This window comes from Syngnathus scovelli, unplaced genomic scaffold (assembly GCF_024217435.2).
Source record: "Syngnathus scovelli strain Florida unplaced genomic scaffold, RoL_Ssco_1.2 HiC_scaffold_23, whole genome shotgun sequence".
Classification (NCBI taxonomy): Eukaryota; Metazoa; Chordata; class Actinopteri; order Syngnathiformes; family Syngnathidae; genus Syngnathus; species Syngnathus scovelli.
This window is the reverse complement of record NW_026061323.1, coordinates 3,426,671-3,444,064: the sequence shown is the minus strand read 5'-3', so window position 1 is coordinate 3,444,064 and position 17,394 is coordinate 3,426,671. Positions and strand designations below refer to the sequence as shown.

The window sequence follows — 17,394 nt, the reverse complement described above, 5'->3', positions numbered from 1 at the left end:
CTTTCAGCCTTGACGATCGTCTTTGGCTTGGCTGTCTCCCTCTGGCACCTGCTGGTTTTATCTCCAAGTGACCTTCCTGTAAACATTCTTGCACATATACTGTTCCACCTCATCCATTCATCATTCTTTCAATTTTGTCATTTTGTACGGAATTATGTGAGCTTTTGGCTGTGACATCATCTACCTATTTATTAATGTTCCCTGACCATGCAAAGTTTGTACTCACCACTTACCATGTTTTTGTTTGTTTGTTCTTTTGATCTCCATGTACTTGCTTACGTCATCATATTCTTAGTTTAATCATGCTTTCAACCATATCTTTTCTTTGTTAGGCAAAATATTTCCCTCTGTCCAGAACGTTCAGTAGTAATCGAAAACTGGTGTCTAGAATTAGTCAAAACATAAGATACAATCAAGTACTGAACATTTTTAGACGACTTTGGCAGTGTCCGTGATTTAGAAAATCATCAGGCATGCATTGAACAGTTCCTTAAGGGTCATTAAGCTATTCAGGCAATATATCAAAAAACATTTGTTATTTCAAAGTGCTCAGAAATATATATATCAGATCATAAAGTTATAAAAACCTTTCTCATTACCACTTATCAAAAATGTCTAGTTATGTCTTCTTTATTGATTTGGTGTGTAGGTATAATTATGTTTAAAGTGTTTCTTTTATTTATTTAATATGTGAATATACTTGTCTGCTTATGTACTTTATTCAATGAGGTTTGAGCCAGGGCTGTGGACTCGGTCGGATTTTTGCACCGAGTCCGGCCTCTTGACCACCGAGTCCGAGTCCGGGTCCCAGTCCGGCTGTCAATTTTTTCCGTTAATTCATGTGACTGCTTCGTCTTTAGTCAAGGCTAATTTAGATCAAAATCTATCAGAACGAACGCAACTGCTTTCACACTGGCTGGTTCGGCTTATATAGGATCCCTTGCTGAGAGGGCGGACGTAAAAGTGAGGCGACGTTCCAATCGGACGTCGGATCGATAACATTTTCCCTGCCCCACCGGAGTTGTGCTAGTTCATAACGTAGATCACTCGAGGCATAGTCATAAATGTACGGTTGACAATTTAACCGATAGAAGTGGATACATTGGAACATAACCTACACTCTAATATATTATTTGACATGGTATTAAATGCGTGGCTTTACAAAAATGGTCATTGAAGCCCACCCTTAGCCCTGAGTGCCATTGGCATGAGGCAAAACGCTTGAAAACACTCTTGCCCAATTAAATAACCATTCTGAAACACGGGACATGTAAGATAATATTTTTTAATCATTAATTACACCATTATAGCTCAGACATTTATCTAAACACAAATAATTAGTGACGACCCCACAACTATCGAAACACATCAATGATATAAGCTGGGTGACATAATCGTCCTTGACATTGGTACATAATGTAAACATTAGCCTAAGTGCAACTCAACGTGGCCGCATTGATCGTAAGCAGGGCTGTGGACAGTATTCCTACTCGCATTCTGAGCAGCATGATGAAAATAAAATTGAACGTGATTTTTTTATTGTCGGACTCGGTGGACTCGGTCAAAATCAGCACCGAGTCTGAGTCCGAGTCCGGCAAAAATGACAGAGTCCGACCGAGTCCGAGTCCCCGAGTCAGAGTCCAAGTCCAGGAATATAGGTACGTTTTGTGTGCCAAATCTTCATTACAGCCAATAGCAGATTTCTGATTAAAGGTACAAAAAGAAAAGCAATGACTATGTGTGTCCGCTGGTTCTTCTCTGCAACACAGGAAGTTTGCATTCACTACAGTTGTGCCCATCGGCAAAAGGCAGCCCCCAACTACCACATGAGTAGCCGACAGGCCTGTTCTAAAACAACTCACTGATGAGGACGTATTATTTTCAAGGAATGTTCTAGAAGTAATCGTTGTTAAAAAAAAAAAACACATGATGGTGGTTCTTGGAGATCACTGTTTATATATACACACACAAATATATATATTGAGTCTAGGGAGACAAATACACCGCAAACTGTGGGTAGGTGTCAGGTGATGAGCCACAGAAAAAAATCACAGTTGCCACAGAAAGATGACAAGCCTCATTTTGAAGCAGAGCTAAACATCAGGGATGAGAACGGCAAATGAAAAAAAACACTGATATATTGATCAAAACCAGAGCACATTTCTTGGCTTGCTTATCCGAGTCGACAGCATAGACATGGAGACTTTCAAGGCAAGTTACCCCAAGTTGCGCAGCGGTCTGGGTTAGCTACAACAACCATACACCATAAAGGTCAAGCCAGGTGCCGTGCCATATTCAGTAAAAAAACCCAGGAGGATTCCACTACCACTGGTGGGTGAAGTCAAGAGAGAGCTCCAGCGCATGGAAGCTCTGGGCGTCATTAGTCGGGTGAAGGAGCCAACTGATTGGTGTGCCGGCATGGTGGTCGTGCCCCAAAAGGACAAAAGCAGCATTTGAAGACCTAAAGAAAGCTCTGTCCTCTCCTCCGGTGCTGGCTATGTATGACCCGGGCAGAGACACCAAAGTATCTGCTGATGCATCATCGTATGGGTTGGGGGGCGTAATTTTTCAGAAATGAGGGGAAGGATGGAAGCCTGTGTCTTACGCATCACGGTCACTCACTCCAACTGAGCAACGATACACACAGGTGGAGAAGGAAGCTCTGGGCCTCACATGGGCCTCACATGGGCCTGTGAACGGTTTCGGGATTTCCTCATTGGAAAGGAGTTTTGCCTGGAGACCGACCATAAACCCCTTCTCATCCTGCTTGGAGCCCAAGCACTGGATCTTTTGCCACAGAGAATCCAGGGTTTCAGGATGAGGGTGATGCGCTACTCATACTCCATCGTGCACGTACCAGGAAAGTCGCTTTGGACAGCAGACACACTTTCACGTGCAACCTGTAAAATGACGCATGTCCACTGATGACCAGGAGCTGATGGAGAGCACAAACATATTTGTGGACTGTGTCACTGAGAGTCTACCTGTCAGCTCATCATATACAGAAAACCTGAAAGAGCAGTTGAAAGCCGACAGTGTCTGCTCGCGTGTCATGACCATGTGCATGGAAGGATGGCCAGCACATGCAAAACAGGAACCAGCGCTAAAAAATGACTGGCCGGAGCGAGCCACATTAACAGTGAAAGATGCTAAAGGACACACGACTGGTAATACCTTCCGCAATGAGGAACGACGTGCTGTTCAAATTACACGAAGGACACTTAGGTGTCCTGGAATGTAAATCACGTGCACGTCAATCTGTGTGGTGGCCGGGACTCAGCCAGCAAGTGAACAAAATGGTACTGAACTGCAGGACATGCATACAAGAGCGACACAACCCAAAAGAGGCACTCGTGCCATCAGGGTGCCCTGAAAGACCTTGGCAAAAGTTAGGAACAGACCTTTCTACACAAGAGGCAGAATAATCCTCTAAGGCAGTGGTTCTTAACCTTTTTGGAGGTACCGAACCCCATCAGGTCCATATGTGCATTCAACAAACCCCTCTTTGGGGGGCGGGTTAAACGAACCCCATCAGTTTCATGTGCACATTCACCGAACCCCTCTATATAGGGGGGGATGACATACCAGCAAATCAGTGTGACTTCTGCTGTTGCCTTTGCAAGAACAGTTCAGATATGCGTTATCACGAATTTACACGATATTCAGGTGTGTTCAGCCATCCGTGGGCGGGGGGGGGGTCCCGGGGCGGGGGCGGGGCAATGACATACCAGCTCTGCCGAACCCCTGAAGCCGACTCACCTAACCCCTAGGGTTCGATCGAACCCAGGTTAAGAACCACTGCTCTAAGGTCTGACGAGACAAAGGCAGTCTACCCTATGATCCCTGGAAAAAGGGAGATGTGGTATTATCGTATGTTGAAACTATAATATTATATAGTTTGTTATTGGAGGTCTCAAATAATGTTGACAGTTGGGGGCTCTGTGGTGCGCCAGGGGCATTGTACTGCTATGTAAGACATGAGTGGGGAGAAAATAAAAAGTTGCTGAATAAAGAAGTTGCATTCGCGTTCATCTCTACTCCGTATAAACACAACAGTCGTGGACTGCGTTCGCGCTCTCCCCTGGTCTTTCTGATTAAAACAAAAATCACACGCAGTCGTACGTACATGGAGTTTAGGTCTGCGGTGCTGTGACACACTGAATGCTTTTGAGCATGTTATTAACTGTACTATGGAACTGTGCATTTGCTTGCTAAACTGTATTAACCAAATTAGTCAATGCAAAATAATATGGAATTACCACGTTCCTGACTCGTCATATGATATGAACGTATCAAAACCTTTTTGTCGGCTGTAGGTCTGTCTTTTTAAGAATACGCCCGATTGTTGTTCCTCATACATCTCAGTATAGATTTCTAGAAAACAACATTTACTTTCTAAAGTAAATTGACAGATTTATATTCAAATGTCAAATATCGAACGCCACCATCACAGTGGAGGTAAATTACACTCCAAACCATGCCAGCAACGAGAAAAGCCTCAATTATTTGCGACACGAGAGATATAGAGCACTTCTGAAATTTGAGAAATCATTTGAGAAATTACGATCGTATTTTGTTTCCCGATTTGAATAAAGTTATGAAATCACACGTTTTCAAATAAAACACAGAGATGGGATCATTTCCCATTCTCTCATACCAAAAGTACACGTACCAAGACATACAACTGTTTTTACCTTCAATACTCATAATAGACGCCCAATCGATAGGTGACGCTGTTTGAAAGAAGGTTTGATCAGGTACCTACAATCCTGTGCGCCAAAGATGTTTAAAGTAAAAAAGACATTAATGAAAACAAAATACTTGTTTAAACCTTCTATTTAGGTTGAGTCCTTGTAAGTATAGTAAATCTATCAACATCTATTGTTTGTATTAGAAGGACTGGTTGCTACAATTTGAGTGTGAGACCGCCTGTGAATTTGGTGAGACCAGCAGTGACGTGGCCCGTTTTGACCCAGATTATCAGATCTCTCTTTCTTTTCAGATGGAATAAATCTTTCGCCTTTTACTAAAGATTTCCGTGGGGAGGAACAATAAGAGTCTATCTCTACCCATTCTCACCAACGGTTTGTTAGAATAGGCCTCTTTGGCACCACTTTTATGGTTAAAATTCTCTCTTCTATGATCAGCTCTCTTAATCCCTCAAACCCAAGAACCGAGACTACACTTGATTTTAGCCAAAAGGCCGAGAAGCGATGGAGTATGCGAGTGACGGACTCACTTACAGGCTTCCCCGTCTACCCATTCTCAGCAACGGTTTGTTAGAATAGGCCTCTTTGGCACATGTGATTAGCTGGGTAGCTTGAGCTATGCCGTTATATCGCTGCAACCCTTCTCTTGCTTTATTAGCTTTCTCTTCTCTATGACACCCTTTGCACATATGTCGAAGTCACTCTCAGTTAAGACTACAAGGTCACACGTCATCACACAGGCTAGGCAGAGTCGCCTCCTTGCAGAAAGGCGGCCCAGAGTAGTATAAGAGCAGGAACCTTGGCGCTGGGAGAGGGACCTTCTTTCGCATCTCGCAGAAAGGGCTCCACAGCTGTGCATCGATCATTCTGGCATACATCAAATAGTTAAACTGTGAAGGCTGCCTCTTGGTAATTACTGTTAGCATATCGAGCATTAAAGATAAAGAACTGGGATCAAACCTAACAGGTTACAGTACGGAACAGAGTGCTGCTCTTCTGGGCACTAATAAATCGGCAAACTTGTCTGATGACTTATTTGTTCACTCTTCTTCACCCGCAGTAATAAATATAGTTCACGAGGCATATATGCTTCCCCTTTCAGCAGTCTCTATCCAAATACACAGTGTAGATACCTATTAAAATGGTAGACCCGATGAACATGAAAGGCAAAGATGGATAATTCGCCAAGAACTTTCCAGGGTCATCATATGTACAACGGCTGCACCGAAATAGTTGGGCCAGAATACAGCGGAACTCATGCAGAAGTGCATGAACACCACCTTGCTGAAAGAATAAAACCAACACAATGCATGAATTCACGACAAATGACATACCACCAAATCGGTGTGACTTTTGCTATTGCCTTTGCGAGACCAGTTCAGATATGCTTTATCACGAATTTATAAATCTGGTGTGTTCGGACCTCCGCAGTGGAGGCTCTGCTGAACCCCTGAGACCGACTCACCGAACCCCTAGAGTTTGACCAAATCCAGGTTAAGAACCACTGGTTTAGAGGCAGTTATTTCTGCAAAAGGAGGATCTACTAAATATTGCTGTCATTTTTCTGTTGGAGTTTCCAAATGTATGCACCTGCCTACTTTTGTTTAAATAATGATTGCACCCTGTCTGCAAATCCTATAAACTTCATTTCACTTCTCAAATATCTGTGTTGATCACTGCCATCATCCGCCATGCATGGATTCGGGCCATCTGATTGGTTCCTTTGCCCCCCCATACACACAGGAATTGGTTAGGACTTGATTAGTAAATGCTAGGAATCGTTTTGCCTGTCTGTTCAGAGCAAGAAACAAGCCACTAGCCCCACGGGAAGTTGTCATTTTCTGTAAGCTTGTGTGTATGTAAATTTGTCATGGTCCAACGTAAGACTGTTTAGGGTGAATAAAAAATAACTGCAACAAGTTTATTCTGCTATTAACCAGATTCAAACTGGGGTTGCAGCCGCCTCATTGCTATATTATGGCCAATATGCAGTTGCATGTTTAGGGTCTTTTCTCTAGGAACTTCAGCCACGACACCCAGGCAGACCATGAAAGAATGTCGATGTTAAAATGTTGGTTGAACTATCCAATAACTACGCAGATCCGATGATTCCTAAGACTTGAGATCAGACAAAATTGGAAAGACTATTTTTTGATGGTGTCTGTGAGTTACTTCAACCCAAAAGTTCACATAAATTACACATAGCTAATGTTGACCACAAAATGGTATGTGAGCTGGCCAGGAGTCCTGGAATCTTTTGATTTGTAGACAGATGCGTTATCCATTGCTCCACGAGCCCCACGGGAATATGTGGCTTATAAACTTGTGTGTAACACTTTTGCAAAAATGAAAAACAAAAAAAAAAATGGGTGACATTATTTGAATATGCCATGATGCTTTATCCATTGCGCCATTCGCCCTACAAGTTAAGGCTATCGACCGCAAACGTGAGGAAAATCGTCATTGTCCAAAAGATGGCTGTTCAGCAATAGTGAGCAAGGGACAAATTCCACATAGTTATTTGAGTATGCCATGACCCTGATTCGAACCAGGGTTGCTGCAGCCACAACACCGAGTACTAACCACTATATGATCATGGCTAATATGCGCAACTTATTTAACGCTACTGCATACAGGCCATGATCGTGTAGTGGTTAATGGTTGTGTTCCATTCGAATCCGGGTTATGGTATAATCAAATTACTTTGATGAATTTGTCTACTGGTCACTGTTGCTAAGCAGCCTTCCTTTGGACAATGACAGTTTTCCACACAAGTTTACAGTCGATACAGTCTTGTAGGGTGAGTGGCGCAATGGATGACACATGACGGCAGATTCAAGTGATGAGAATCGAAACAACAGATTCAAGAGACCCAAGGTAAATGAACACAACCCGTTTCGTTTCAATTGACAGCCCATGTGACATGCACCTCAGATGAAATGGGGCTAGTTGATCAACAGCAATGTTTTAACGAAGGGATCATCTGGGAGTTAAACCCCAGACCTCTCACACCCAAAGCAAGATTCATACCCCTAGACCACTGGTGTCAAACTCGAGGCCCGGGGGCCAGTTATGGCTCACCGTATCATTTTTTGTGGCCCGCAACGACAAATTGTGCATTAAATCTATGTCATACTAACATTGCAAATTGTCGGAACTTTTAAGAATCTTCTTAAAATTATTTTTGAAATATGTGAAAAGTTTCCACGAGTCTGATTTGAAAAAGCAATTATTTGTCAGTTTGTTTTGTAGCTTATACTGTATATAATATGAGGCGTTTATTTATTTGGGTTGACAGTCATAATGGCCCATCGAGGGAAACTTTGACTACAATGTGGCCCGCGACAAAAATGAGTTTGACACCCCTGCCCTAGACCAACGAGCCTCAAAGAAAGCTTGCAGACCATGGTACATTCTGTGTAACATTGGCCTGTCATATGAGAAAGGACTCATATGTGAGGTTGCTGTTTGTGGACTTCAGCTCTGCCTTCAACACCATTGTGCCGCAGGATACTGGACTTCCTCTGTCAGAGGCCTCAGGTGGTGCGTGTTGGCGACAAAATCTCCGCCAGCATCACGCTGAGCACGGGGGCCCCCCAGGGCTGCGTGCTCAGTCCATTGCTCTTCACCCTGCTGACGCATGACTGCACTGCGACCTACAGCGACAACCACATAGTGAAGTTTGCTGACGACACGACTCTGGTGGGTCTCATCACGAAAGGCGACGAGACTCGGTACAGGTCGGAAGTTGACCTTCTGACCACGTGGTGCAGGGACAACAACCTCCTGCTGAACGTCAATAAGACCAAGGAAATCATTGTTGACTTCCGGAAGGGTCACACAACACACCTGCCGCTGATCATCGACGGTGCTGTGGTGGAGAGGGTGAGCTGCACCAAGTTCCTGGGGGTGCACATCAGTGAGGACCTCTCCTGGTCCGCAAACACCTCGTCACTGGCAAAGAAAGCTCAGCACCGCCTGTACTTCCTGCGGAAGCTCAGGCGTGCATGTGCTCCTCAGGCAGTCCTGTCTACATTCTACCATGGCACCATTGAGAGCGTCCTCACCAGTTGCATCGCTGTCTGGGGTGGTAACTGCACTGAACAGAACTTGAAGGCCCTGCAGCGCATAGTGAATACGGCTGGTAAGACTCTTGGTGCTTCGCTCCCCTCCCTGAAGGACATTTACACCTCCCATCTCGCCCGCAAGGCAACCTCGATTGCCAGAGATGTGAGTCACCCGGCTCACTCTTTGTTTGACCTTCTGCCCTCTGGGAAGAGGTACAGGAGCCTGCGCTCCCGCACCACCAGACTCGCCAACAGCTTCTTTCTCCAGGCTGTTAGGGCCCTGAACTCGCGACCCCCTTCTGCGTAGCGTGCGGCACTGTTGCGCTATTTTCGGGAATGTCTGCTGTACGCGCACTTGCTCCTTTTTTTTCTGCTCCTCTTATTTATTTATTTATTTATTTATTTATTTATTTATTTATTTATTTATTTATTTACCGTATTTGCCGGTGTATTGGTCGACCTTTTTCGATCCAAAATCGACCGAAAAAAATCGACCTCGACTTATACACCGAGTCATAAAATTTAACTTCGTATTCATCGCTTCAAATGTGATGGTAACCAAGGCCGTTTCTCATGCATCTCAATGTGCGTTGCACTTAGAAAATTTGAACCGGGCGGCGTGCGCGAGTGCGCGGCCCGCTGGAAGTCCAATGAGGCGCCGCGATCTCCTGCGCGGTGCTTATAAAATGCCGATCCGCTCGGCTTGGAGCTATTTCCGACCTCCTGTTGGTGCCGGGCGGCGTGCGCGAGCTCGCCGGCCGCGATCTCCTGCGCGGTGCTTATAAAGTGCCGATCCGCTCGGCTTGGAGCTATTTCCGACCTCCCGTTGGTGCCGGGCGGTGTGCGCGAGCTCGCCGGCCGCGATCTCCTGTGCGGTGCTTATAAAGTGCCGATCCGCTCGGCTTGGAGCTATTTCCGACCTCCCGTTGGTGCCGGGCGGCGTGCGCGAGCTCGCCGGCCGCGATCTCCTGCGCGGTGCTTATAAAGTGCCGATCCGCTCGGCTTGGAGCTATTTCCGACCTCCCGTTGGTGCCGGGCGGCGTGCGCGAGCTCGCCGGCCGCGATCTCCTGCGCGGTGCTTATAAAGTGCCGATCCGCTCGGCTTGGAGCTATTTCCGACCTCCCGTTGGTGCCGGGCGGCGTGCGCGAGCTCGCCGGCCGCGATCTCCTGCGCGGTGCTTATAAAGTGCCGATCCGCTCGGCTTGGAGCTATTTCCGACCTCCCGTTGGTGCCGGGCGGCGTGCGCGAGCTCGCCGGCCGCGATCTCCTGCGCGGTGCTTATAAAGAGCCGATCCGCTCGGCTTGGAGCTATTTCCGGCCTCCCGTTGGTGCCGGGCGGCGTGCGCGAGCTCGCCGGCCGCGATCTCCTCCGCGGTGCTTATAAACAGCCGCATGCGCACGGCCTCCCGGAATTTGAACACATTTCGTCAATAAATTTCGCATATTGAATTTTGAAGTTTAATATAATGCAACTATTGAGCTCGACTTATACAAAGGATATATCATAAAATCGTAAATTTCCGTTGAATTTTAGGGGGTCGACTTATACACCGAGTCGACCTGTACACCGGCAAATACGGTATTTATTTATTTATTTATTTATTTATTTATTTATTTATTGTTGTGTTATTTATTCATTATTTATTCAGCACGCTTTTGTTATACTTGTTTACTTGTTTGTCTGTTGTGAGCCATGTCTTGTCACCGTGGGATAGGGGGGAACGAAATTTCGGTTTCTTTGTGTGTCTTTGGCATGTGGAGAAATTGACAATAAAGCTGACTTTGACTTTGACTTTGACTCCACACAACGATAGACAACAGTGTTTCAAAGAAGAGCTCGTCCGGGAGTTTAACCCGGGCAATCAAAGAACCCTAGGCGAGAATCATTCCCCTGCACCAATGAGCCCCATAGTAGACCAGCTGACCCCATTACATTCCAGCAGAATTTCAAAGATTCTCCCAGAAGGTAAACTTAAAAACACATGGAAGAACACACACAGGTGAAAAAAATGTTTCCTGCTCAGCTTGTGGCCAAAGATTCTCAGAGAAAGGAAGCTTGAAAAGACACACAACAACCCACACTGGTAAGAACCCTTTTTCCTGCTCAGTTTGTGGCCAAAGATTCTCTCAGAAGGTAAATTTAGAAACACATGCAAGAACACACACAGGTGAAAAGCCTTTTTCTTACTCAGTTTGTGGCCAAAGATTCTCAGAGATGGGAAACTTCAAAAGACACACAAGAACCCACACTGGTGAGAAAAACCTTTTGCCTGCTCAGTTTGTGGTCAAAGATTCTCAGAGAAGCGACAGTTCAAAACACATACACAGGTAAGAACCCTCTTTCCTGTTTAGTTTGTGGCAAATATTCTCTCAAAGCAAGCCTTCGACGAGGATGGGATTTGAACCCATGCGTGCAGAGCACAACGGATTAGCAATCCATCGCCTTAACCTCTCGGCCACCTCGTCTTGTGTTGATAAGTCATGTTACGTATGTTGTGCCAAGATACTTTGGATGTGAATGAAACCGACGAGGATGTGATATGAAATGATGAGTGGAGAGCACAATGGAGTAGCAACCCATCGCCTAAATATTTCAGCCATCGCATCTCATGCATGAGTTGAATAGGCGACGTGATATGGTATGTACGGTGTAGTATAAGCCGCAAGGTAAAATGATACGATACTTTAGATGTGTAACGAAGAAAAGGTAAGCCACAAAATAAGTGACACTGTAAACAAAGCAAAACGTTTTTTCAATGTTGTCTCACCCCAAATCTTTGGGATCATCGGATCTGCACAGTTGGATAGTTCCACCGACATTTTAACATCAACATTCTTTCATGGGTGTCTTGGCTGAAGATCCTAAAGAAAAGACCCTAAACTTATTGTATGCGATTGCATATTGGTCATGATCGTATAGTGTTGTGGCCGTAGCATCACCGGAACGAATCTGGGTCATGGCGTCAGTAAATTACCTTGCTGAATTTGTCCGTTGTTCACTGTTGCCAAACAGCCTTCTGTTGAACGCAGGCTTCCAGACATTACGTCCACCTATGTTTTAACATCAACTTTATTTCATAAAGTTCTTCCAAATTCATCTTGGTGAAACTCCCTCCCTCAGGTGTTCCCATCTTTTTTTAGGCCTGGCTGCCACGAGGCAGCGGTAGAAACAAAATATGACCCTGAAAGGGCACGCCCAAACCGGCTATGATATTAATCAGAATTCGTTCATCACTAAAATGCAGTCCTCAGGTCCATGTCATATTCGCTACCAATCGGAATGTAACGGACAGATTTATATTCAAATGTCAAATCTCGAACGCCACCGTCGCAGTGGAGGTGAATTACACTCCAAATTCACCTCCACTGCAACGACAAAAGCCTCAATTATTTGCGACACGAGAGATATAGAGCACTTCTGAAATTTGAGAAATCATTTGAGAAATTACGATCGTATTTTCTTTCCCGATTTGTGTCGTTATGAAATCACATGTTTTCAAATAAAACACAGAGATGGGATCATTTCCCATTCTCTGATATCAAAAGTACACGTACCAAGACATACAACTGTTTTTACCTTCAATACTCAAAATAGACGCCCAATCGCTGTTTGAAAGAATGTGTTCGATCAGGTACCTACAATCCTGTGCGCCAACAATGTTTTAAGTAAAAAAGACATTAATGAACACAAAATACTCGTTCGTTTAAACCTTCTATTTAGGTTGAGGCCTTCTAAGTATAGTAAATCTATGAACGTCTATTGTTTGTATTAGAAGGAATGGTTGCTGCAATTTGAGTGTGAGACCCTCTGTGAATTTGGTGAGACCAGCAGTGGGGTGGCCCGTTTTCACCCAGATTATCAGCTCATTCTTTTTTCTCTTCAGATCGAATAAATCGTTCGCCTTTTACTAAAGATTTCCGTGGGGAGGAACAATAAGAGTCTATCTCTAGCCATTCTCACCAACGGTTTGTTAGAATAGGCCTCTTTGGCACATGTGTTTAGCTGGGTAGCTTGAGCTATGCCGTTATATTGCTGCAACCCTTCTCTTGCTTTATTAGCTTTCTCTTCTCTATGACACCCTTTGCACATATGTAGAATTCGCTCTCAGTTAAGACGACAAGGTCACACGTTATCATACAGATTAGGCAGAGTCGCCTCCTTGCAGGAAGGCGGCCCAGAGTAGTATAAGAGCAGGAACCTTGGCGCTGAGAGAGGGACCTTCTTTCGCATCTGGCAGAAAGGGCTCCACAGCTGTGCATCGATCATTCTGGCATACATTAAAGAGTTAAACTGTGAAGGCTGCCTCTTGGTAATTGCTGTTAGCATATCGAGCATTAAAGATAAAGAACCGGGAACAAACCTAGCAGGTTACAGTACGGAACAGAGTGCTGCTCTTCTGGGCACTAATAAATCGGCAAGCTTGTCTGCTGACTTATTTGTTCACTCTTCTTCACCCGCAGTAATGCATGTAGTTCACGAGGCATATATGTGTCCCCTTTCAGCAGTCTCTATCCAAATACACAGTGTAGGTACCTATTAAAAGGGTAGTCCCGATGAACATGAAAGGCAAAGATTGATCATTCGCAAAGAACTTTCCATGGTCATCATATGTACGAAAGAGTTGGGCCAGAAGACTAGAGCGGAACTTATGCAGAAGTGCATGGACACCACCTTGTTGAAAGAATAAAACCAACACAATGCATGAATTCACGACAAATGATATACCAGCAAATCAGTAGTACTTCTGCTGTTGCCTTTGCGAGACCAGTTCAGATATGCGTTATCACAAATTTATAAATCAGGTGTGTTCGGACCTCCGCAGTGGAGGGAGGCTCTGCTAAACCCCTGAGACCGACTCACCGAACCCCTAGAGTTTGACCGAATCCAGGTTAAGAACCACTGGTTCAGAGGCTGTTATTTCTGCAAAAGGAGGAACTACTAAATATTGATGTCATTTTTCTGTTGGGGTTTCCAAATGTATGCGCCTGCCTACTTTTGTTTAAATAATGATTGTACACTGTCTGCAAATCCTATAAACTTCATTTCAATTCTCAAATATCACTGTGTCGATCACTGCCGTCATCGGCCATGCATGGATTCGGGCCATCTGATTGGTTCCTTTGCCCCCCCCCCCTCCCCCATACACACACAGGAATTGGTTAGGACTTGATTAGTAAGTGTTAGGAATCGTTTTGGCTGTCCGTTCAGAGCAAGGAACGAGCCACTAGCCCCACGGGAAGTTGTCATTTTCTGTAAGCTTGCGTGTATGTAAATTTGTCATGGTCCAACGTAAGACTGTTGAGGGTGAATAAAAAATAACTGCAACAAGTTCATTCGGCTATTAACCAGATTCAAACTGGGGTTGCAGCCGCCTCAATGCTATATTATGGCCAACATGCAGTTGCATGTTTAGGGTCTTTTCTCTAGGATCTTCAGCCATGACACTCAAGCAGACCATGAAAGATTGTTGATGTTAAAATGTTGGTGGAACTATCCAATAACTACGCAGATCCGATGATCCCTAAGTCTCGAGATGAGACAAAATTGGAAAGACTATTGGTTGACAGTGTCTGTGAGTTACTTCAACCCAATAGTTCACAGAAATTACACATAGCTAATGTTGACCACAAAATGGCATGTGAGCTGGCCAGGAGTCCTGGAATCTTCTGATCTGTAGACAGATGCGTTCGTTATCCATTGCTCCACGAGCCCCACGGGAATATGTGGCTTGTAAGCTTTTGCAAAAATGAAAAAATAAAATAAAAAATGGGTGACATTATTTGAATACGCCATGATGCTTTATCCATTGCGCCACTCGCCCTACAAGTTAAGGCTATCGACCGCAAACGTGTGGAAAATCGTCATTGTCCAAAAGATGGCTGTTTAGCAATATTAAGAAAGGGACAAATTCCACACAGTAATTGGAGTGTGCCATGACCCGGATTCGAACCAGGGTTGCTGCGGCCTCAACGCAGAGTACTAACCACTATACCATCATGTGCATCTTATTAACGCTACTGCATACAGGCCATGATCGTGTAGTGGTTAATGTTCGATTCGAATCCGGGTTATGGTATAATCAAATGACCTTGTTGAATTTGTCTGCTGGTCACTGTTGCTAAACAGCCTTCCTTTGGACAATGACAGTTTTCCACACAAGTTTACAGTCGATACAGTCTTGTAGGGTGAGTGGCGCAATGGATGACACATGACGGCAGATTCAAGTGATGAGAATCGAAACAACAGATTCAAGAGACCCAAGGTAAATGAACACAACCCGTTTCGTTTCAATTGACAGCCCATGTGACATGCACCTCAGATGAAATGGGGCTAGTTGATCAACAGCAATGTTTTAACGAAGGGATCATCTGGGAGTTAAACCCCAGACCTCTCACACCCTAAGCAAGATTCATACCCCTAGACCACTGGTGTCAAACTCGAGGCCCGGGGGCCAGTTATGGCCCACCGTATCATTTTCTGTGGCCCGCAACGACAAATTGTGCATTAAATCTATGTCATACTAACATTGCAAATTGTCGGAACTTTTAAGAATCTTCTTAAAATTATTTTTGAAATATGTGAAAAGTTTCCACGAGTCTGATTTGAAAAAGCAATTATTTGTCAGTTTGTTTTGTAGCTTATACTGTATATAATATGAGGCGTTTATTTATTTGGGTTGACAGTCATAATGGCCCGTCGAGGGAAACTTTGACTACAATGTGGCCCGCGACAAAAATGAGTTTGACACCCATGCCCTAGACCAACGAGCCTCAAAGAAAGCTTGCAGACCATGTTACATTCTGTGTAACATTGGCCTGTCAAACACTCCACACAACGATAGACAACAGTGTTTCAAAGAAGAGCCCGTCCGGGAGTTTTACCCGGGTAATCAAAGAACCCTAGGCAAGAATCATTCCCCTGCACCAATGAGCCCCATACTAGACCAGCTGACCCCATTATATTCCGATTGGTAACCCATGTGACATGGACCTGAAGACTGAATGTCAGTGATTTAAGTCAAGTCAACAAGTCCGATGTCAGCGGCGCGTTGCAGTTCAAATTTTGCTACAGGCCCATATAACAATATAGAAACTATGTATGAAATAACAAAAATATAAACAACTATTTTATCGAACCATGCATGTCACTCCAAATCAATAAATCCATCAGAATCTTCGTCTTCCGTGTCACTTGAGAAAAAAACAAAAGAAAAAAAAATTGACGCCGGAAAGAATACGTGTGCCACGGACGTCAGACTAGATATATCAAATAAATGTAATATAAACATCAATTTTAACAAACCATCCGTGTCACTCCATTAAATCCACCGGAATATTCATCCTATGTGTAAAAAAACCCCCAAAATAAACAGCTGTCGATTCCGGACCTACGTGCGACGCTGATGTCAGCCTCATTTTCAGTTGGCGGCTCCAATTATTCCACAGATCTACATATATAACTATATCGTAGCGTTACAGAAGTACCAGGCAAGACGTGGGTTTGGTAACAGGCCGGCTCTTTATTTCACAAATCAAGAGCTCAACATGTGAGCCAACACACGCAAGCGCCCAGGATCGCTCTTTCCGCCCCCCCCCACGCCCTGCTGCCTTCACGGCCTCCCTAAAAAATCGGAAACTACTGAAGTCTAACAACATACACGTTGCTACTCTAAATAAACTACATATCAAATAACTATAAAATAAATAACAAGTTTATCGAATAATCTGTATAACTCCAAATCACTAAATCTCCCGACTTCGGAAGTCAGTAAATGGAACTCATTGTCAGTGAGGCTCCAATTATTCCACAGCCATAGTGCCCCCTCATGCGGTTAAAAAGTGAAAATAACATGTGAAGTGATCAACTATACTAGTAAATAAGTAAAGTGTTAATGATAAAGTAAAAATTTGTGAAAAAATTCACATATAAGTCGCTCCTGAGTAAAAGTCGCCCCCCCACCCAAAGTATGAAAAAAAACCTCGACTTATAGTCCGAAACATACGGTGTATAAATGTGTTATTTATTTATATAAAGGCCGGTCCACGAAAATATTTCTGACACGTAACCGGTCCGTGGCACAAAAGAGGTTGGGGACCACTGATTTAGTAGAAGGTGGCTACAGATGAAAGTTTCAGTTCAATTTGAAAAATTTACAGGTCACTCAAGTTCAGACGCACGCACAACCAATGCAGCTATATAATAACTCTGCTGCAAACATAGGTTAACGCACTTGGGTTGAAAAGCGAACCCCGGTCTTTCACGCAACAAGCAGAGATACTATTCACGATACTAACGAGGAACATGCCCTGTGTTGGGGCAAGATGCACTGCTTGGCGGAAGAAAGGAAAGGGAGGGGACAGAAAGGAGAACGCTCACGGAACACATGCGCATATACCTATTATGTGGATTTTAACCATCTGTAAAGGTTTCTAAAACAGTACTGAAATGGGACAATCTGCTGGTCTGGTTCATATATGCCTGCCTTCAAGTTTAGAGGGCACTACCTTTAGGGGGAGCATTGAAGGTTAGGGTTAAATGTGAGGGGGTTACCGTTAGCGAGTTAGCAGGTTAGGGGTTAATTATTAGGGTTTGGTTATTATTAGGGTTTTAGAGTTA

The 17,394-nt window shown here is 44.3% G+C and overlaps 4 non-coding genes across 4 annotated transcripts; 2 read left to right on the top strand and 2 right to left on the bottom strand.

Moving 5' to 3' along the window:
• Positions 1-4,984: 4,984 nt before the first annotated feature.
• Positions 4,985-5,094, top strand: LOC125992689 (U5 spliceosomal RNA). Its single transcript, XR_007489740.1, has one exon. It is a non-coding gene; the product is annotated as a U5 spliceosomal RNA (small nuclear RNA).
• Positions 5,095-11,161: 6,067 nt separating this feature from the next.
• On the bottom strand, positions 11,162-11,243 carry trnas-gcu (transfer RNA serine (anticodon GCU)). Its single transcript has one exon. It is a non-coding gene; the product is annotated as a tRNA-Ser (tRNA).
• Positions 11,244-12,641: 1,398 nt separating this feature from the next.
• On the top strand, positions 12,642-12,753 carry LOC125992693 (U5 spliceosomal RNA). Its single transcript, XR_007489743.1, has one exon. It is a non-coding gene; the product is annotated as a U5 spliceosomal RNA (small nuclear RNA).
• A 1,954-nt stretch (positions 12,754-14,707) lies between these two features.
• trnal-gag (transfer RNA leucine (anticodon GAG)) lies at positions 14,708-14,780 on the bottom strand. Its single transcript has one exon. It is a non-coding gene; the product is annotated as a tRNA-Leu (tRNA).
• Between the last annotated feature and the right edge of the window lie 2,614 nt (positions 14,781-17,394).